Here is a 21,728-nt window from a genome sequence, read left to right as displayed (position 1 = left end):
CGCCCGTAATGTTAGGTTGGGGTTGTTAGGGGCTGTAAGCTAGCGGGAAAGCAGGTAAACCAGGGCCATAGCTACGGAGGGGCAAGGGGGAAATGAATGTTTGTGTGACTGGTAAATTGTCCGGTGTACCCTGCCCTTCCCCTTCATAAGATTGAAAGACTCTAACTACATAATGACCCCTGATGAAAATAAAGCAAGTTTATTTATTGTGTTTTAGTTCTATTTTTTTCTCTCATATTTTGTTTTTTTCAGCTATGATAACAATCAAATTTATCCACTGTGGGATCAATTAAAGTTCTATCCTCTTTGTATACCTTTCTAAAATATTTTAACTTTTAAATCTTGTAATTTAAAGGGTCAGTATTCTATATTCTGGTCTTTTCATGCCACATTTAATTGATTGTTAACTCCCTACACGGCAGATTGTAGAGCTAAAATGAGCGAAAAGTCTAAATCTGAAGGTATTTATTTTATGAGATAGTTTGAATTTGACATATTTTTAGAAGAACTGGTTGCTGATTATTTGTCTAGCTGTTGTTGGAAGTCCCCTCACACTGAATCTGAGGAAGGAAGCAGCTTTTTTTCAAACTCCTTTAACATTGACATCCGGGTCACTCCCTCTGAGAGCAAACCCAAACAAAAACTCAGGGAAAGTCTTTCTTCTTCTTTGCCTCATAAATCTTCAATCTAAAAGGTGCCAAAGAAGCGGGCCACACGGGACAGCTCCATATTTTCATTGCTGTCGCATTAACCGTCGGTAAAACTCCACCTGGGTCGCAGCAACAGTCGTTTGTGTCCCGATCGCTAGTTTTCCCAGCCGCCTCACCACGAGGTCCAAATATTCACATCCCCCAGCAGAAAATCAATATCACTTTTTTCTATGAAGCTTCCAAAGACGCATCGATTGAAGCTGATCTATTGTAATAAAGATGCATCAGTGTTGGGTGATGAAGAGCACTTGTTAGATTACAGGACAAGCGGAAGAGAGGCTCAGCTGATAAAGGCTAGGGCTTTTGTTTTCTCTAAAGAACTCACCTGTGTCTTTTTCACCCAGTACCAGCAACTGAGGGCTTTTTTTACAAGCTAAAATAAGCTCTTTGGCTTTTACTTCAGCCTTTTTAAGCATTTTATATCCAGACTAAAAGCTCTGTCATTTTCTTGGACATAGTTCAGTAGAAATTTACCTCTGAGTTGTGGCTCAGAGCAACCCCACCCCCTCTTCCCCTCCCTGTTGCTGAGAGCTTAGAGCAGGGAGTTTTTGGCCAGCCCAGTGTGTTTTTTACGTCACAAGTACAATCTTTTTTTTTCAACAGCAGTTTTTCGTCTGCTCCCGATTCACAAAACATTTAATAAAGAATTGCTCAGAAATTCCGATTTGGCATTTTCTTTTTTTTATATATGTCCTCCATCATCAGAAAAATGCCACAACAATTGCCACACAATTTTCGTCAGAGTGGGTCCTTAAAAATGTAACAGGTGTTTGTGAACAAAAACGAGTCACCGTAGTTATTCTCTTCTGGTGAAAAATAAATGGTTAAAACCGCCCTGCTCACATCAAGCTGAACCAGAGATCTTCAACCATTATAGTACTCCAGTTAGAGGACTGGAGTACTATTTGCTCTTAAAAATAGTTTCTAATCTCTGGCTGCTGTTTTATTCCGGATTGAGAGTCTTGAAATACAGTTTTCTCTGTTTTCTTGGCAGCAGGCTGTAATGGAAGAAATGTTATTCAGTAGACTGAAAAAAAATGTTATCAAAGTTGATGAAAATTAGATTTTGATTGTGATGAATTTAGGAGAAATTAAAGCAGACATTTACGCAACAAATAATAGGCTTTCTTTATTGTTTGTTTTTCCTAAATAAAGTTGTTAAAGTCAGCTCATACACAACACTTGTCAGAAACCCCACAAGTAAATGGAGATGCAAAAGCAATTTAGAAAACTGTAATGGAAATCAATCAATGTTTAAATGAGGGATAATGTTCTCTCAAAACTGCTCAGCCTTTGCATAACAGTATAGGAAGCTCCTGCTGTTATCATGGGGCCTTTTAAACAAACAGACAAGCGTTTCACCTTAAAGATTTATCCTGCTGTAACCATCGCAGAGCAATAGATTTAAAGGTAGAGGCAAAACAAGAAATAATAATTTAGATAGAGAAAGGGAAATGGAGTCCACAGAACTAAAAAAAAAAGATAAACTAGAATGGAAATCCCACTCTATTCATTATTTAAAGATTTTATTTCTAAGATTTTGCAGAACATTTTTTATCTCCCACGAGCAAGTATCACCTTTGTCCCGCAGGCCATTCGGGCCCATACCTGGAAAATCCGGTACCCGTCTTTCTGGACTCACCCCCCCACACACACTCGCATAACATGCCATTCTGCCTTTGCTGTGTCCGACGCGAGGCGCGTTAAAAAGTGATAATGCACACTTCGAAGGCCATTAAGCCGCTTATACAATGGTCACTTATAAAAGCAATTAATATTAACCCGCCTTTAGTCCTTAATTCTTGTTTTTTTCCAATTTGGATCGCTTTTCTCACAAAAAGCGGACTATTTGTTACGTCGCGCGGCACCACGTAACAAATAGTCCGTGTCGCACCGCACCACCGCTGCAGTCAAGATTCTGTGATATAAAGCGATATATCTGATTTTTCCGATGGGTTGAATAAAGCATCAGTTCAGAGAGAAAGTTCACATCTTACGCTTGTTTTTTTTGTCCAAATGATGAAGCAAAAGGATGTTTTGAAGAAGCCGGCGCAGTGATACTAAATATTAAAGCTAGGTGACCGGAACTTCTTTTTTCACCGTGCGGTTATCCCTGTGGTTTATCACTTTTTAATGCACACCCAGCAGCTAATCAGAATCGAGTATTTACCCGGACCATGGTAGAAATTCCACTATATATTGTACTATGTATTTAAGTGTATGTGGCAAATGCAATTTGGGTTTGAATTCTGTCCCTCATAAACCTGCTGCTCAGTAAAGTAACAATTCATTTTACCAACGATTTGATTCCTATGACCATTTGTGGGTGACGATACAGTTCATAGTCGATATTGGTTGGTTCGATCCGATTCTCTGACCTAAAATGGATCCAGGACATGGTATCGATAAACAGAAAGTAGTAGAAAGAAGATAAATCATAATGATTCCCACCCCCTAAGTTTGATATATGTACGTATGTTTTTGATTGTATTGCTTTCATTTTGTCAGAAATACCAATTTAATTTTCTTGTCTTTATTCTTTATCCCATGACCAATAACTGTGTTCAAACTTCTGACTGAGTATGTCTGATGTTGTAGATAATGAAAGGTGCATTTAGGTTGTACTGCTATGTCACTACCAGCCTTGTTTGTGTATGAAACTCCTTTTAAATGATCAAATTAAGGTTCTTTTCTGTGCCTCAAGAATCTCATATGACTTTCTGACTTCATAATTACTTTTAAATCTTTAAACTCAGAGTTTGCTTTGTGTTATTTATAATCATAAGTTAAAAAATTCAAAGAGATAAAGTACAAAAGTACATTTTCAGAGTCATGTCTATCCTTCAGTTCTGCCTCTTTTGGCTTCACGCCTCCTGTTCATAGTTTGCGTTTTTCTTTGTGGTTGCTCTTTCAGCTTTGCACTCTATTAAAAAAAGGGTGGGTGGAGACATGAATGGAGCAAATAAATAATTCAGCGTGATCTGCTCTGAAACATAATCATGCAAATCAAAATGACTACTTTTCAGAATTATTTAAAATAATCCAATTTTCGTTTTAACCGTTTAAGTTTCTACAGTTTATGGTTGTTAATCACAACTTTATGAGCACAATTTGAATAAATCCATTGCAAAATATTCCTTCTTATTCTAACGTTTGCATCCATGGATGAACACCCCAACCCTTGAGGAAATAAATTGATGGATCTGTCAGGTTAAACGCTTGAAATAATTACATGCTGATCTGCAGCATCAGCTCTTCATCTCAGCTTTGACTCCCTTTTCATTGCCGCGGTGTCGTCCTCCCCCTCACGCACGTGCGAATCCCCCTTCAGAGACTCCAGTGCTTTGCAGTTCAGACTGTTGGGTCTGGGTTTGGGCTCAGAAGTTTGCCTTTTTTTCTGTGGTGTGTTGGGGCAAAAATCTGATCCACACACGCCTGCTTATGCGTACATCATTACTCACTTTAAAGAACCGGCAGCCTCTGGGCTTTCTCACTGCGGCTCTCTCTCATGGCTCACCTAGCCAGCCATTCATAAAACGTAATGTCAGATTGAGTAGATCAACATGAGTTGTAGTCTTTTTTTTTTTAATTTGGGCTGAAGATCTTTTCTGAGATACTGCAACCAATCTTCTGCATCACAGCCATTGCACCAGATTTGCATTTGAATGAGTCTTTTTCTATGTGACATACACATGCTCTATGTTGTTCTGCAATTTAATTCTGAAATTTATGAATGAAAAAAGATGCATAAAAGAAAATGGAGTAGCACAGGAGGTGGTAAATGTTCATAGTTGTGTAGGTGAGGTGCAGTTTGCTGAACAAATCTTTTAGTGTGTCCTCAGTGATGGGATGTGTGGCAGCAGGAGGACTTCTTTTCATTCTTTTTCCTTCCATAACATTCAGTGAAACCTTTTTTGCAGCCTCGTGAAGTTTTTTCTTAAACCAAAAACTTGAACTTGTATTGTGAGTGTATTATAAGTGTATTGCACTTAATTAGAAAAAAAAAGTGATTTTTACTTTAATTTTTTCGTGTATTACAAAAAAAACTGTGGTTTTTCAGTAATTTTCATTTCAATAGTTTTTTTTTTATATAATGTTTTTTGTTTTCGTTTTTCAGCATAAACTTTTCAGTTTTTTGCCATAATTCTTTTTCGAACTACAGCAGTTGTAGTCCTAAAAGGGAAGATAAGGACACGTCTACAACTTGCTTGACTCGAAAATACTGGTTCACTCTAAGAGAAAGGGTAATGTTATTTGTTGTTGTTTGTTTTGATAGTAATGAGCACTTGTGATGTTCTTGAGATTATTTATGGTGAGACATTGTTATTGTTTGTCCGGGGCGTTTTTGTGTACTTTTTTGACGGTCCCTGCCTGCCTCTGCAGCTTCGCGACAAACCTCAGAGCTCAGTAAAGATTAGACCAGGGCTTCCGGTTTTTGGGATAATGAAGTCTAACATAAAATGCATTAATATTCCCTTCTCTGTATAATTGTCTCCAGTCTTGGATATTTTAACTCTATATTAAAGTTAGACCATTGAACCCTGTGGTAAAGGATTTGTTCGCGGGACAATCCTCCTGAAGGTTTCTGGGGTGGTGCCTTTGGCCCCAACTGTCTCCACTTTTAAAGGAACTTTAGTCTAGAGCAGGGGTTGGCAAACTTCGGCCCACTACAGCCTGGCCCACCAAACTGGAATAAATCCTATTGATAATCCTAATAAATGTTTTTTTCCCTGTAATTCTGGTGTGCCCTCATAGACGACGCATTGCAAATACATTGACCTTAGGTCAGGTACAGAAAGTTATTTTGCATTTATGTACGGTAGTGTTCGAAAATGTTTTTTTTCTGAGTCGGAAAGGCATTTTTCCGATCATCCAACAGCACATGAATGCAGCATTTCTCCACGTTTGCATTTTTCCTTGGAGGAATTGGAGGAATTGCCACTAATTTTAGATATAAATTTTCAATCAAAATTAAATCATATTTTAGTCCAGATTCCATGTTATTTCTTTCTTTTATGAGGTGGATTACCAAAACACTCTTCTGCATCTGCTCCTGGTCTGGCCCCTCTGTCAAATTTGAGAGCCCCTTGTCTAAAAGTTTGACCACGACTAGCCTTGAGGTTAAAGTGTGACCTCTTGTGTAAAACCAACTTGGTGTAAGGAGGGCTTCAGCCTCTTTTCTCCCAGCCCTGATCATCCATCGTGGCCATTTCTCGGACACCAACCAAATCAGGAATCAAAATGTTGACTATTTCTTCAAATTGGTTGTCGGCTCGCATTAAGAGGCTGCTTTGGAGCAGAAACCATGGAGGCAGACCGACAGACAGACAGACAGACAGATGAAGTGAGCGACAGCATGATGCCAGAACAGAGCTGTTCATTTATTCTGTCTGTGTGGAAATCCTGACAGGTTTAGAACATTTCGCTGTGGCAGTTCAGTCAGTTGAAACGGGCTGAAATGAATGATGTTTTGTGATTGGATTCAGATCAATACACACCAAGACTACTCCTAAAATACCACATGAAAGCGCGTTGTGTGACGGTCTGACAGCCATCACAGTAGCAGTTCCTGCTGAAAAGCGAAAAAGATATTTTGCGAGTAGTTTCTCCTGGGGAAGGAGCCAGTGGGCTTCAGCGGACAAGCTGGTCATTTCAACGCTGCCAGCAACAGTCGGAAGGCTCTGCTGCTCACTTTAGGTTTGCTATTATGGGATACAATTCCTTCATTGTGTCTGTGTGCTGCTAGTAACGGAATATTTACTTGGAAAGAAAAATCAGTATCAGTTTTGTTTCACCACTAGATGCTAGTTTCTCTAAATCGTCATAATTCATGTGAGCACTTTAGATCGCTGTGGACCAAAATGACCGTCATTGTCTGTTGTCAACCTTTTTTAATTGTTTTTCTATTTTCCTCTGACTCTTGTGCTCTTATCCAGTTTGGGTTTAAAGACTAACGAGTTGGTGAAAAAGGGTCCAAATGTGACATTTTGGTTCTAAATGGTCAGGAAGGATTCTCATTTAATGAACTGACACACTTTGATGCTTTTAGAAACATTTTTTTTTTTACTTTTTTGTATGTTAGGCAAACATGTGAGTTAAATTATTGAATTAGTTAACTGCTTTATTAACTAAGAATAATATGTTGGATAGAGACGTTTGTCCGTTTAAATTTTTACCCAAAGTTTCAGTTGATGCTATGTACACACAGGGCATGTGGTGCGCGTTCAAGAACGCACTATACGTGGCCACGTTTATGTGCAGCAACATAAACGTGGGAGTTTTGAACAGAGAAGCCCGAAACGTGCATATACCCGCATTTACATAGACATTTTTTGGAAGTATCCACGTGAACACGCGCTGCTAAGGGGCGTGTAAAGGTAGCATAACAATCTCCCCCCAGTACACCAAGGAATCAACAGCAAATTAAACGTTTATTTTAGAATTAAGATGATCTTAAACGCTTTAATCCAGATAATAAATGAGAAATTTTTTTCTATGAGATGTAAATAGTATTTATTATGATATGTCAGTGATTTGGTAAGGTTTTCCTCACAACAATGTGGTTTTAAGATGTAAAAATTTATTGGCATGATTCTTCAGAAAAAAAGCACCGTATTTACCCACTGTCTCAAATTTGATTCACATTTTTAACACATGGTATAGCTGTATTAGGAAGAACTAATTATCAACAAATTTTAGATTCTCTTAATACAGCAAGTAGTTATTTAAAAAAAGAATAGCAATAGATGAGTTCATTGCACCACAAAATGTTTTAAAATTAGCAAAATTTTCCCGTCAAGTGTTTTTCAGATGTCATAGATGCAGTTGTTTTAAAATGAGCAGGGGAAGCCCTTCTACTGCCCCTAGTGGAATGGTGATGAACTACAGGGCAGAAAACATGGACCAAGTTCTACACAACTTTTTTTTTAAAGAAAGTTTGGAGTATGCTAATGAAATAGAGGTCTGAGAAATGCTTGTGACAAGTATTATATGACTGGTTATACAGGGTTAAAGGTAATTCCGTTTTTTTCATTGCGTTGTTCTAAAATCCGACAATGTTGATCCTGTTTACCAGTGTGAATTCATTTATTTGCTCTCCAGAGTTCACTATAAAATGAATAGAGTGAAAGCAGCAGAAATGGAGAGGCAAAGGGGGAGTTAAGCAGAAAGATGTTTCTAAAGCAGCTTCGCCTCTTTCACTGCGGTGATTTTCCTTGGCAGGCCACTGAAATAATGCTGCAAATGGTATGAATTTATGGAGGTCATTAGAGTCAGTTTATTTCAGAGTTTCCAGTAGACTTGGGGAGTAGAAGGAGAAGGAGGGAGCAAGCTGCAAGGGAGAAGAGGAGACAGGAGGGCAGGAGACACCACCATCTGGGATGGAAATGAGGTGTGGAGGTTTCCCAGCACAAGGCAAATTTACATTAGGCATATAGTAGGATAGTAGAACTTTGTTATGTAGTAATTCTACACATTGTTTTTTCAACATCTCTGTTTCTAGTTGCAAATAATATTCAAAGTTAAATAGATTCAGTGGATTATCTCCTTCCACACGGGTAAATGACTTATAGACGAATGAAATTATATGAAGGTAAAGGATCTATAACATGTCTATGTTGGAGTTTGTGATGTATAATTGTGGCATTTGTACTGCTCCTGCTACCAAGCGACCGTAATGAGTACTTTACTAAAATGTCAAAATGGGGACTTGGTATCATTTTCCATCAATTCTGAAGTCTTTCCCACTAAATTGAAGTTGCTGCCTGTCAACATGCAGTGAATGTCAGCCATAAATGTTTGACTTTTTCCCTATAAGTCGGTCAGCGGTGTGCAGCTCTACCAGGCGTCTCCTGGGGACAGCCGCAGTGGCAGGTGTCCCGTTTTCTGTCACATTGTCCTCATCATTCAGGTCCCCGCTGACGTCAGGCAGTGCAGAAGCTGAACCCCCGCCGTCTCACTTACTCCGATCCATTTTATTACTGCTGACGTCTGTTTTGCGTCATTGTTTTTAGATTATTTTGTTTTGTTTTAATCTACAGCTGATGCATTTTTGAAAGCTGATAAAACGTGTTCAGGTCCTACAACTAAACTTTCTGTGGTCAATAATGGTCAGGATGAAGGGAGCATGTTCACCCGTGTGACTGTTCATTAAAAAACATTTTCTGTAGAATCTTAATGGAACTTATGAAGTAAACCCTTTACAGAGAACTCTGGGAAATGCTGTAACTGTAAATCGTTTTCATTTTGAGTTCTGCAGCAGGATTACATTCATGTGAGACAAATTAAATACTTTTAAAATTCATATTACAAACCGATTGTCTTACATTGTCGATCAGGATTTTAGAGAGAAAATTGTATGGTCAAAAACAGCCCATACCACCATACTGCCACCACCGTGTTTGATCTCTTTCTTGTTGACTCTCCAGTGACTTAATTTTCATCCATTTTCATTTTTTTTTTCTTGTTGAATCCTGAATGTGACCATATAGGAGTCAAGCGATGCCATCATTCCTTCATATGTTCCTCTGGTTCTTTCATAAACTCTGGGATGAATCGTAGTTGATGGATTTGTTCTTATTTTTTAAGATGACAGGATGTTTTATTGCCTTTTCACATCCTTCACTTTGTCAGAGAGCTTGTATTTTGAGTTATTTGTTGATCAAACCTTTAGAACATTTCTATGTAATGACTGTGGGCTGGGGGAGATACTTCATGACGCTGTTCTATGCTGAACCCCAACCCAGTTTTGGCAAAATGCTTTCCTTTTATATGCTCGTCCCATCTTTGCAAAAGTTCAGATGTTTGATTTCGTGGATGAGACACAGACATGCTGCCGAGTTTAGTTAGTTTGTCCATAACAACTCCAAGCGTTTTTCAAGGTGCATTTTTTTATCTGCTCCTGATTCACCACGATTTGAATGAAAAAATACTAAAAAAATCCTATTTTACAGTTAACTTTCTTTAAATATGTCTTCTATGAGAAAAATGCTAAAGGAACATGTTAAACCCCCAAAAAGACAACAACTGAAAACACAAGAGCTTTTGTTCACAGTGCAGTGTTTAAACACTCAATGATATAAAAAAGCAATGCCGCACAGTATTCTATGGTCTCCATGTGTTAGGTTGGGAGGGGCTGGTGAGCGTAAAGGACCCAAAATGCAGAGATGGAGGCACACGGTTCCAGGGCAAGGGGTTTATTTAACAAAAAACGTTGCAGAGCAGGAACACAAAACTAAACTTACTGTGGGCATAGCATGAACACATGGGAAGGGAGTCAGGGAAGAGCCGTTAGAGACATTAATGGACCAGCACAAGAGGAAGGCAGAGACTTAAATACAGACAGGACAGACAAGACACAGGAGAACATGATCAGGAGAGATTGGGACCAAGGAAGTAAAACTGAAGAGCATTACAAAACAGGAGACCTTTCAAAATAAAACAGGAAACAGAACTCAAACATGACAGAACAAGAAAGAAAGCAAAAACCAATACAAAGAAACTCAAACCACGACATCATGTTTCTGATGACCACGCATAAAGCTAATTGAACTCACAGATCCTTTGGCCTGTGACTCCCGCCATGGACAAACACACACAGCACCAAAGGCAGAGCGCGTCAGAGCCTCCTCCTCTCCCACACTGACCCCATCCAGCCACATTCATCTCTTAGGCAGTGTGAAGTGTAAAGGGGATCATTACCAGTGAAAGGCTGCAGATCTACTGCTTTCCTGCCTGCCCCTGCAGAGGAAATGAGCAGATACCGCTAATGTTTACAGCCCTGCGAGCGAGCGTGCGTGTGTGGGTTAATGTTATGAGCCCTTGCGATGCCTGAGGCCTGACCTGCATGACAAATCAGCTCACAGGCTCGTTTTCCATCAAGAAATGTGCTGACTTCAGGGAATTTTGCTTGCAAATTTTTCCCGCCGCATGTATTTGCTGTGTTTGTGTGTGTGTGTGGGAGGGGTCACGGGCTTATCATCATATGTAAATGAATGTTTTGCACATCAATAAATCCAGAAGCCAGCTGCTGTTTCAACTGTTTTTTTTTTTTTTTAGCGGCTTCTTCCTGAATTAAAAAAAAGAATTTTATCCATATTATTTTATCCTCAGAGGAACGCACTGCAAATGGGAGCTCCATTTTCTCATGTCAAGTAAATTATAGATCAGCTTCATTTCTTCCTAATGAGTTGTAAGGTACATAATGGCTCCAAAGTCACCAATCTCCCCGAGTTAATAAAGGAGTTAAATAAGCGCCCTATGCAGCTAAGTAGATTTGCATTTTCGTGAGCTGAGGAGAGCACATTCTGTGTTTTTTAAGTTTTGCTTTTTGACAGATAAAATATATATACATATATATATATTGAAATTGATTGAATGAGGATTGAAAGAGGGAAAAACACTTTAGCAAAATCAAAGTTCCATACATAGAAGAGAAAAATAGTCATTAGTTAGAGGAAGAGTTAGAGATCTCATGCTGCTTCAGAGCATCTGCTTGTTTCAGATCCATGACTGGCTGTTTAAAGGTACATAAACTCAGCAGAGGAACCCTTGTGCTATCCTAGGCACTTTAACATTGGGAGTTGGGTCATCTAGTTCAGTGTTTTTCAACCTTTTTTGAACCACGGCACACTTTAACCTTGACAAAAATCCCGCGGCACACCGGCATCCAAAAAAAAAAAAGAAAAAGGAGAAACTCATAGTCTGTATTGATCTACAGCCCCTCCACAATCTCACATGCATTTTTGTGATTATGTGGCAGAAAAAGCTCGAAGCTGCAGCTGTTTTTTCTGAAAGTTGTAATAAAAGTTTAGTTAAAAAAAACGTTTTGATGTGTGTTTTTTTGTGGTTTCAAGACGTTTAACAGGGAAGACTCATTGTAAGCTGAGACGCTGTCACTTTAACCCAATGCATCATGGGTGATGTAGTGCAAACGACCGCAAAACGTAGACAGACTCGCTTCTCTGAGCTTCATTGTTTTGTTCACTTGTTCCACGGTCTGACACCGGATCCCGTGGAAAGCTACTGTTTAAAAGGAAATGTAAGGGTGAACTAGCCTCTTCTATCTGTGATCCAAAGCTTTGGAAGGTTCTGCCGCTAAATATTAGGCAAACCTCTTCGCTATCCATTCTTAAACTCGACTAAAGGCTTATTTTTATAGCCAAGCATTTGGTCACACATGAGATTTTGCTCTGTTACCGTACATTTTTATGTTTTTCTTGTGTTTTATGTTTTTACCTTCAAGTTTTTATGATGTTTTTAACATTTTTTAATTTTGCTTAGCTTTAATGTACAGCTACAGTGATTTTTAAATTGTGTTAAAGCGCTTCATAAATAATGATGATGAGGATGATTCTCTCAACCCCCTTTTATCCTGCAGACTACGCAAGTTAGTGCTGTTCAGGTGAAAAATGTGCACTTCTCAGCCTGACTGTTAGAAATTAGAAAATGAGACTATCCGATCTTAGTTTGAGTGGCACTTACATGTCATGTGTACACCCTGTGCTTGCTGCATTTGGTCAGTAAGGGGCCAGTACCCAGCACAGAACCGTTTACGCCAGTCCTCCAGCAACATTTTTGCTTTGGTCAAAAAGCCTTTGTGTGTTGGAAATGGATCTTTTCCCTAATTCCCCCCTTCCAACATGAGCTCCTTTGTGTGACGCTGGTTAGTGACACAATCAAGATAGAATTTCCTTCCTTCTTCTGGCACAGAAACACAGAAACACAGATGGGTGGGGGGATCCTGCCAGAATGTTCACAAAAGAAAAGTTGACCCAATGCAGAATGTTAGATAGCAGCTGTTTATTGGTGACCTTTTTTTTCCTTCAGCGAATAACCTCCAAACCAGAGAATGGAGAAGCTGTGGTGTTGCCTTCAATAACCCCAGTTATCATTTATTTCTGCTCAGGTTCTGACAAATTGGTAAAACAAAAAGTGACGCAGCAAAATACCTGTGAGAAAAGATGTTGATAAAAGGCAGATGAGGACTGCGATTGGGAGCCTTTTAAATCCAATAGTCTTACATTTTCTACAATTTCTTCTCCTCCTGCAGGAAAATTAATATAACTGTGTCCTATTTCATTCGTCAGAGCAACGAATCATATTTTTTTTCACCACAGTCCCCCGTAAACAAACTAGACTTTAAGAGCCGTGTTTCTGTCTGTGGGAAATAAACTGCTGCTAATACAAAGATCCACTGGGGGGAAAAAAACTGAAATGTGAGAATCTTAATAAATCCAAAAAGTTTGGCTCTATTTTATAATATTTTGCATCCAGTTGAAGCCTTATGCCTTAGTCGCACACACCTGTACAGGTGCTGCTGGGTTTTGGGTTGTCTGGCCCATGGAGGGTCACAGAGGGGAGAGGATTTCCCTTGAAGTTTCCCTTGAGGCGTGTACGGCCACCTTAAGGATAAACATGAAAATGGTCGTGCAAATAATACGTTTTGTAAGTTCCACACACTTATGACTTAAGTGTGATGCTGTTATACGGTGCCCTTACACACTAATCACTAGCAAGGGGCGAGTACAGTTAGGAGCGCCCACTTATCACTTGTACAGCACTACCGGGCCCCTTGTGCAGGGTTCGGAGGGGTTAGAAAATCCTTACGTCACACCAGCGTCTCACCTACTTCCCTCTTTGTTACCCTTACGTGTTGTTTAAGTGTTTTCCACAACCTGTCGCCCACAGAAAGTCCAGAGAAAATCTGCATGATCATTTTCGCTCTATGGGCTCACTGAGGACCACCTGCGCGCCCAGTACAGGTTTGCCCGTATCCACCCCGTAGGGGAAAAATGTCAACTTTTAACTTCGACCAGTTTCCGTTATATTCTGATACGAGGTCATTCTAAGTTCAGTACTGGCACTCTTCTGTTTTTAACGTCTTAATGAAATACTTGTCTCAGTTTGTGCAGCGTATTAATGGGATGTATTGGTTTAGCATTTTCTGTGCAGTCAAGCTTCAAAGCAGATGGGGGGCCTTCAAAAGTATCATGAACTTGGAGAAGAGATTCAGACTCATCCAACCCACTTTGATGGACTGTGTGACTCTCTTGCTGCGTCCATCCTAAATAAACTTTTGTGGGGTTTTTTCTATCAAAAAAGTGTCTTGATAGCTAAATTTCCTCAACAATTTTCCTCCGCAGTTGTGATTAAGGCTTTAAAACCCTCTCTCTCCCTCCCCATGTGTTCGTAGCATGTTATTTAGCATTTTTCTGATGATGACGGTCATGTATAAAGAAACTTAAGATTGAAATTGCATTTCTGAGTATTTCTGTATTCGCGTTGCTGTGAATCTGGTGCAGACCTAAAAGGGCCGTTTGAAAAACGGCTGGATAGTTCCAGTATTGCTTACCATTTTTCTTGCACCAAGAATTTTAGGTTGGGGGTTTTGAGGGGCTGTAAGCTAGCAGGAAAGAGTGTAAACAAAGGCAGGACGGGAAATTAAGGAAGGATTACTCTGCGCCAACCCACACCCACAACGTAGAGGCGAATTTCTGATGACCTTCTGCTGCTCTGCAGAAACTATGTCCTAGAAACTGACACAGGCTTTTGTGATTTTGACTTTTCTTGGTCTTTCAGACTCTCAGTTCTGATCACACTTGTCTGTTATAACTAAACACAAAATTATGGAAGCAGAGTTTAGCCGGCATCCTACATTAAATGCTTTTCACAATAAAACCTGGAATGACAGCACTGACCACTGCAAGCTTTAGAAGGTAAATTTGTTCCGAAATAAATGTGGTCCCTGACAGACCCGGTAAAGCTCTGTCTGCTGTAAACACTCCACGGGTTTCTTATTCATTCTTCTAATGCAGACCCTGGGTCAGCTCCTTTTTATGTCCTCTATGTTGCCATTACAACTCCGTCTTGCCGCTCTTTTATTGCCCATTCAGCGTCTTGACCAGCGCTGTAGTAGCCTGTAACATGATAACAGCTCCATCTTCCTCCTGTTTCTTCGTCTGTCTGTCGGTGGAAGTCACCGATTCTATTTCCTCTCTGTTGCTCTGCTGCACTGTGCTGCTTTCATCCAGTTGCCCCATGATGTACTGAAAAGCATCCTGGGAGATTATTCACAGCAAATTGCTTTGCATTGTGTTGCTACAGGGTCCAAAATAAGTGTGGAGACAGGCCGAGGCCTCCGCAGTTAAAAGTGATAATGGTTCCGGCTGCTAATGGCTCCTGCTGTTGGGCTGCAAGTCATGCAGCCGCAACACATGTTATTTTTTTATACAAATCATTGTGAATCAGGAACAGATGCAAAACTCCAGTTTGAGAAAATTCATATTTAGGACATAGAAAACCGTGTTGACGGGCCACAAGGTCTGCTGCTCTGCTCCATCCTGATGCATCCACTTGCAGACAAACACATCCATGAACGTCTTTGTTTTCCTAGTTTGAGCTGGAATCTGGATCCAAACTGTACGGCTGGACAGCTCTGATATTGCACACCATTTTTGTTGCACCTGTAATGTCATTTTAGGGTAAGGAGGGGCTGTGCGGTGGCAGGAGAGTGTGTAAACAGAGAGATGATGGGAAGTGGGGGGGGGGGGGGTGTATGCCTTGCTCATAACTCTAACATGAATTTCTACTGAACTACTGCCGCTTTGCAGAAACTATGTCCTAGAAAACAACAAAAACGGCATTATCTTATTTAATTCACTCATGAAAATGACAAAATATCACAAAGTCTTTATATAAACATACCTAATAAAAACAATAAAACAAAGAGAAGTACATTATTTCAATTTTTTTTATAAAAACTTTGATATAGGATATAATTAAATATATAATCTAAAGACCACTGAGTACATCAGAGTGGTTTTATAAGTCCATATCTGCTCTGGAACTTAAAGGATCCAGTCACAAAACATGGCAAGGCGTCTCATATGCAAAACCCAAACTGTTTGAGGCTCATAAAAATGTGCATTTCACACCTTAAGTGGGTAAAATCTATCCTTTGGCTAAAAGGAAGTTTAGGATGTAAAGTCCTCCTTCTGTTTTCAGCCCCATTCAGCTCACTTCTCAGGAGGATTTCCGAGGTGTGTGACAAAGCTCTGGCAGAACTTTGCATATCTGCGGTGTTTTTATCACTGGGGGCAGAGCGCATCCTCTCAATGCTGAATGGAGACCTGTCACTTATGCAGCCGTGAAAGCCTTCAAGATTGACAGATTGACTCTTCATGTCTCTTAAATAATGTCGACTCATTAGAATCATTTAAGACCTGAAATGTTTTGACTCTAAATATTTTGCCTCCTGTGTTTTCTCTCTGTCACGACAGGCTGCCGATGACGGCGCAGCGGATAAAAACAAAAAGCAGCGGGTTGAGAGGATTTCAACAAAAATTGTCTTTTTTTTAAGCACATCCTTTCTGGTCTGAATAAACTGTACGTTTTTAATGCATACGCCCCATATTTAAAAGGATATGGGTCAGAGCGGATCTTTTTATAAAACGCTCTCGTTATATTTGTGGGTCACTCTGCTTTTTTTACATTTGGGATTCTAGGAATAAATCAGAAACGGCCCTGTTCTGCCACACAGCGAGGGTCATTTGTTATAAATGAAAAGTACTGTTTTGCTGAAGACCAAGAGGTCCGTGTGGGAACGCCCGCTATCTGCGCAGACAATAATGGTGATGCTCTGACACCGAATGTCTCTTTAAATGAGTCAGGCTGGGCCCCAAGCCAGAATGTTCCCACTGAGGCAAACGGAAAAAAGTGTGTGTGGGGGATCTGACGCTGTGGGGATGGTGGCCAGAAATAGAAATACATGGGGGGGGGTATTGATCAGCAGGAAGGGTCAGATGATGAGCTGTCGACGAAGGCCAGGTGCTGTGACGATGCTGAAGATGATGAGGAGACGGACCGGACCGCGGTCCCTACAGAACAGAGGAAAGGTTTCTGCTTCCCTCCTGAAACAGGCCTGTGAGTCTGGACAACTCATTATAATTCATGCTTTAAGTGAATTTTTTAGTACTTTTCTGTCTGCTGTTTTCAATAGAGCTACGGTAACAAGGTATTTCTCCCATTTCAGGGATCAATAATGTTCTATTCTATTCTATTTTATTCTATTTTATTCTAAAGTACCTTAAAAACCATTTCCCACAAAATAATAGTAGTTTCACACTGAGGGGTGGGGGGGTGTCAAGTTTTGAAAAATTAGAATTCATGAAGGGATGAAGTGATTCAGAGTTGAAATATTAGAAGTGCTACATTCTGGGAAATAAAGCCCCAAGTTTGATTTGATTTATCCTCTAAGTGCAATCAGCAATTTTTTCTATTTTTACCACCTAAAATTAAAAATTGTCCATCCGTCAAATTTCGCTCATCTGGGACCGGGTTCAGGGGCAGCAGTCTAATCGAAGATGTCCAGACTTCCATCGCCCCACCCAGCTCTATTCTGGGGGGGACTCCGAGACGTTCCCAGGCAAACCGAGATACGAAGTCTCTCCAGCTTGTCCTGGGCCCTCCCCAGGGCCTCTACCCAGTGGGCCATGCCCGAAACACCTCCTCAGGGAGGCGTCCAGGAGGCATTAGGGCTAGATGCCCCCGAGCTACCTCACCTGGTTCCTCTCGATGTGGAGCAGCAGCGGCTCTTCCCCCATGGATTCTCACCCAATCTTTAAAAGAGTGCCCAGCCACCCTACAGAGGAAGCTCATTCTGGGTGCTTGTACAAAAACGAATTAATATTTTGAGTACTTATTTTTTAAGGTTTTAGAAAGGTTTAACCTGTTTGAAAAGTGACAAAGTCCGTGAATCCACTTTTAACTAAAATAGTAAAATTCTGATTTAAAGAAAACGCAACCAAATAATAGCCTCATTCAGGGATATTTTAAAAATAAGAACAATTTTTTTTTTTATTATTCAAGTAAACTCTCGCCTGTTACAAGAAATGTAAAAGATTAACTCAGATGAAAATAGTGTTTTTAACATTTTTTTCATGTAATTTTTTTGATGATGGAGGACATAGATCAAGCAAGATAAGCTAAAATTACATTTCTGAGTATTTCTTTATTCAAACTTTTGTGAACCAGCAGACGAAAAAAATGGCGCTTATGTGCGATGTAGAAAACACCCTGAGCGGGCCACAAGCTCCCTGCTGCGAGCTCTCAGCAACAGGGAGGGGAAAGGGGGCGGGGTTGCTCTAAGCCAACGGCCCACAACTCAGAGGTAAATTTGTCATGAATTCCTGCCGCTCTGAAGAAACTATTTTCTAGAAAACAACACAGGTTTTCTGATAATCCCCTAAAAGTCCACTGAGAATATTTAAAAAGAAACATCAAAATACGATTAGAGTGGATCTTTAAGTTTCTGTGAACCAAAGCATATTTAACTTCAGAATCCTAAAGTACTACATGACAAGAATACTTAGATAGATACTAAGACGCTCCTCCTTTACAGTAAAATTCAAATTATGAGTACAAAAATCTCACAGCTTTAAAAAAAATAAGGCAGACCCCTGCCAACCTTGTCTGGACTAAATTGCAGTAGTTTGTGCAAAGCACTTCTGAAAGAGTTTTAAAACGTAGCCTCTAAAAGATGTTTTCTTGTAACTTCACTTAGTTGTGACCTGTTGCTTTTATGAAAATAAACTTCAAAGAGGAGCCATGACTCCAAACTCATGTTTGGTCACTATTTACCTGCAACCATCTGCTCAAAGAAAAACTGTCTGGCAAGAAATCGGCATTGAAGCAGCTCAGAAATGTTGTTGCTTCTAAATTAGATACCTCAAGTGAACTCCAACTTAAGGCAGGACATAGATCCACAGACCGGAAGATGTTCAGTTTGGAAACTAAAACGCAATTCATAGCAAATTTTCTGGTCAAATATGCAGACTTTTAGGCCGTGTCACACACACCCACTATATGTACATTTTGCAATTGCTGCACGGATGGAAATTGGTCAAAGGTGAATATGTTGTATGACAAATGAACCACGTTAAAACTACAGAAGAAGTACATATAAACTACACAAAGATCACGTAAATCAATAATAATAAGAATGGATTTGATTTTTCTGCACTTTTCCAGACACTCAAAGTTCTTACAGTGTGTCCATTATTCATTCACTCCTCATTCATGCTTGGTGATGGTAACCACTGATGTAGTCACAGCTGCCCTGGGGCATTGTAGCTGCCAGTAGGCGCCTACGGCCCCCCTGACCATCTGACCGTCACTGGGGCATTCACATGCATTCACACACCACGCTGCGGGCAGGGAAGGTCAAGTGTCTTGCCCAAGGACACAACAACAGTTGACTGGGTACCGAACCACCGATCCTTCAATCATTGGCCGACCTGCTCAACTGCCTCAGCTACTGCCGTCTAATGTAGAACATAAACCGTGCATGATTATTGTGCTGTTTATACATGAATATAATATAATTCATTAGTGATTTGTTCGTCAGTTACATCATTTTAACATGATATGTGTGCATCGTGTACGCGATATAGAAGTCATAAGTCGGTGGTACATGCGTGAGAAGTCCGTTAGACATATTTGGAACCCCACACATTTGTGTATGCATCTTGCAAAAAATCACCCACAATTGCTTTGTATTGTAAAATACACTACAACTCAACCAACCCAAAATTCTCAACAGCTCCAAACCGAATTCACGCAAAGACCTGTGGGGGAAGTCCTTGGTGGAAATCTGTGTACATCTGGGAATGACGAACGCAAGAAACACTTATAAATATCATGCATGTATCACGAAAGCCTTAAATTGAATACATGTAAAATGTGCATTATGTTTGTAGTGGCTGTGTGACATGGTCTTTTTGAGCTCTTTAGTTATGAATAGATGGTGCTGTCTGCCTCGGAAACACTGCTCCTGTGCGGACGGAGTTTAAGCTAAAGATGCAGCAAACTGCAGGGATGGACGGTCTTTGGGTTCATATTTATACTGTCAAGCTTTTCTTTTAAATGTATTTCCCCAAACTAATACCCATGATCCAGGATACATTTTACTTCCACCTCCCAGCTGGACCCTTATAAACCTTCTTTTGTTTTTTAGTGTTCTTCACGAGTCATGAAAAGGTTAGAATGAAATTCAGTTTTTGCTGCCTGATTGAAAACAGTGATGTTCGGCTCTCCTCTCTGACCCTTCGTTCGGTCTTTGCCTCCGTTCAGCCTCACTGGTCTGTGAAGGGCTGACATTGGGGGAGGAAAACTGACAGATTCTTGCTCTTCTGCAGCTCTGTTTGTTTTTCAGATTTCCCATATGCAATTGCTCCATCTTCTCTCCATCCTCTCTGCAAGTCATTCTGAGATTCAGAGGCTCCGGGCTCTTGAAACTGGAGTGGATTTCGTTTCTTTCTCATGATTAGGAGCCTGAGGGCTCTGACGGAGGGCGGCCATCCTGCTGTCCTCTGACAGATCAAACCAGCTCTCTCTCTATGCACCTTTTCTGTCTTCATTTTCTTACTCATTCTTGCTAAATAAAAGGGGGGGCTCTGTTCTCCACCGAAGATCTTCAACGATTTCTTTAGCTTTGCTGTCATTCCTTCCCTGTGGCCTACATTTGTTCCAAAAAAGACATTTTTATTGACTTCTGTGGCTGATCGACTCAAACGTTCAGCTCCGGCATCTTTCAGTTTTTTGTGGTTCAGAATTTCTTTAAAGGTAAATAGAAACCACAGAAGCAATTCGCTCATTGAAGTCAAAATGAAGCTGAAAAAAAGACCATCTGTTGCACTTTTGAAGTCAGATCCTGAGAAAAACAAGGAAACGCTCAACACTGTCTGTGCACAACTGTAGCCCAAACACACAACAGGCCATAAACAAGACAGAAGTGAAGGATGCTGTAGAGCAAAACTAAAGTGTTCGCTTTTTTTCTCTCAATTGGATGACAACCAGAGATAAATGAGTGTCTGCAGCGGGATGAAGGAGTTCTGCAGCTTTTTAAAGATGTGATCTGTGAGAAAAACATCTTCCACAGCCTTGCTGTCTCATGCGCCTGGATTTTCTGCTGTTCCTGGAGTTAATGTTCGCAGTACAGAGATTTTTCCGGGTGTGCGGGAGTGATTCCAGGTTCCACTTGGCTCGCCTGCGCTCCTGTTCTTGGCCGTGGACGTCGTCTCGCGCCCCAAACCGTCCCCCAGTTCCATCTGGAGGAAGCCCTGTTTCACTATTCAAGCATGTAGTTGTAGAGTAAGATAAGGCAGTTGTTTTTCCACAGTCCTGAATTCAATTGATTTATTTGTACTTCTTCTGTGGTTTCAATGTGGTTACTTCTGTGAAAATTTCACATTAAGACCACAGTTTTTCTCACTTTTTCAGGTGTATTCACATACAACCAATTTTTATTTGTGCAAAATGGTGGCTGTGTGACACGGCCTTTATTTAGGTGTCGACTGCAACGTCTCTGATGTTAACGGCTTCAATTTCCTTGTATCAAGCACATTAGTTCTTGTGTCTAATCTGAACCGGTCCCGTCAAACCCTACCCATCTCCAGGGCGGCCGATGGTGCAATCACCGTGTGGACTTTCTTTCCAAAAAGCGCTTCAGTGGGCTTTAGTAAGGACTGACGTATTTTTGTGTCTCCTGCAGAGAGTGTGTCTTCTGTTTGTTTCTTGGTTTGATATCTTTCAGATGAAATACTCACTGGGTATTTATGATTTGTCGGATGTAATGAAAGCTGACACTCTGTCTCAGATATTTAATATTACAGAACCACACAGGCTGAGAACAGAATTCTGCTTTTCTCTTTCCACGTTACAAAACAATATCAGATTCTCTTAGATTCATGAGTTGCAAAAGAGCGAAGAGATGAAGTGCTTTGGGTTTTCTTTATTCTGGGAGGTTTATCCCACCGATTCCGCACAGCTCACTTTAACCATCAAACTGTGTTTCATGTGGTCCCCTGCTCTTCATGCGCAGAACGTCTGCAAAGATTAGCTGTCTTAACTTTCTCCTGGAGCAGTTCCAGAGCGCCCAGGCCTCACGGTGGTTTTGATCTGCGGGGAGATTAAAGGCGCCAAGACAGTTGATGAGTAGAGAGACCACACCTCCTGCTTCCT

The 21,728-nt window shown here is 40.5% G+C and overlaps 1 non-coding gene across 6 annotated transcripts in view; it reads left to right on the top strand.

Moving 5' to 3' along the window:
- Positions 1-21,728, top strand: part of LOC101156709 — a 92,130-nt gene that overhangs the window by 25,732 nt on the left and 44,670 nt on the right. The window contains exon 4 of one of the 6 annotated variants that reach the window (XR_002873248.1): positions 15,989-16,247. The exons of the other annotated variants lie outside the window; for them this stretch is intronic. This is a non-coding gene — a transcript (uncharacterized LOC101156709). Of the gene's footprint in view, positions 1-15,988; positions 16,248-21,728 lie in introns of those variants that run through there. 6 annotated transcript variants of the gene reach the window in all.

This window comes from Oryzias latipes, chromosome 1 (assembly GCF_002234675.1).
Source record: "Oryzias latipes chromosome 1, ASM223467v1".
Lineage (NCBI taxonomy): Eukaryota > Metazoa > Chordata > Actinopteri > Beloniformes > Adrianichthyidae > Oryzias > Oryzias latipes.
This window is presented reverse-complemented; position numbering and strand designations above follow the sequence as displayed.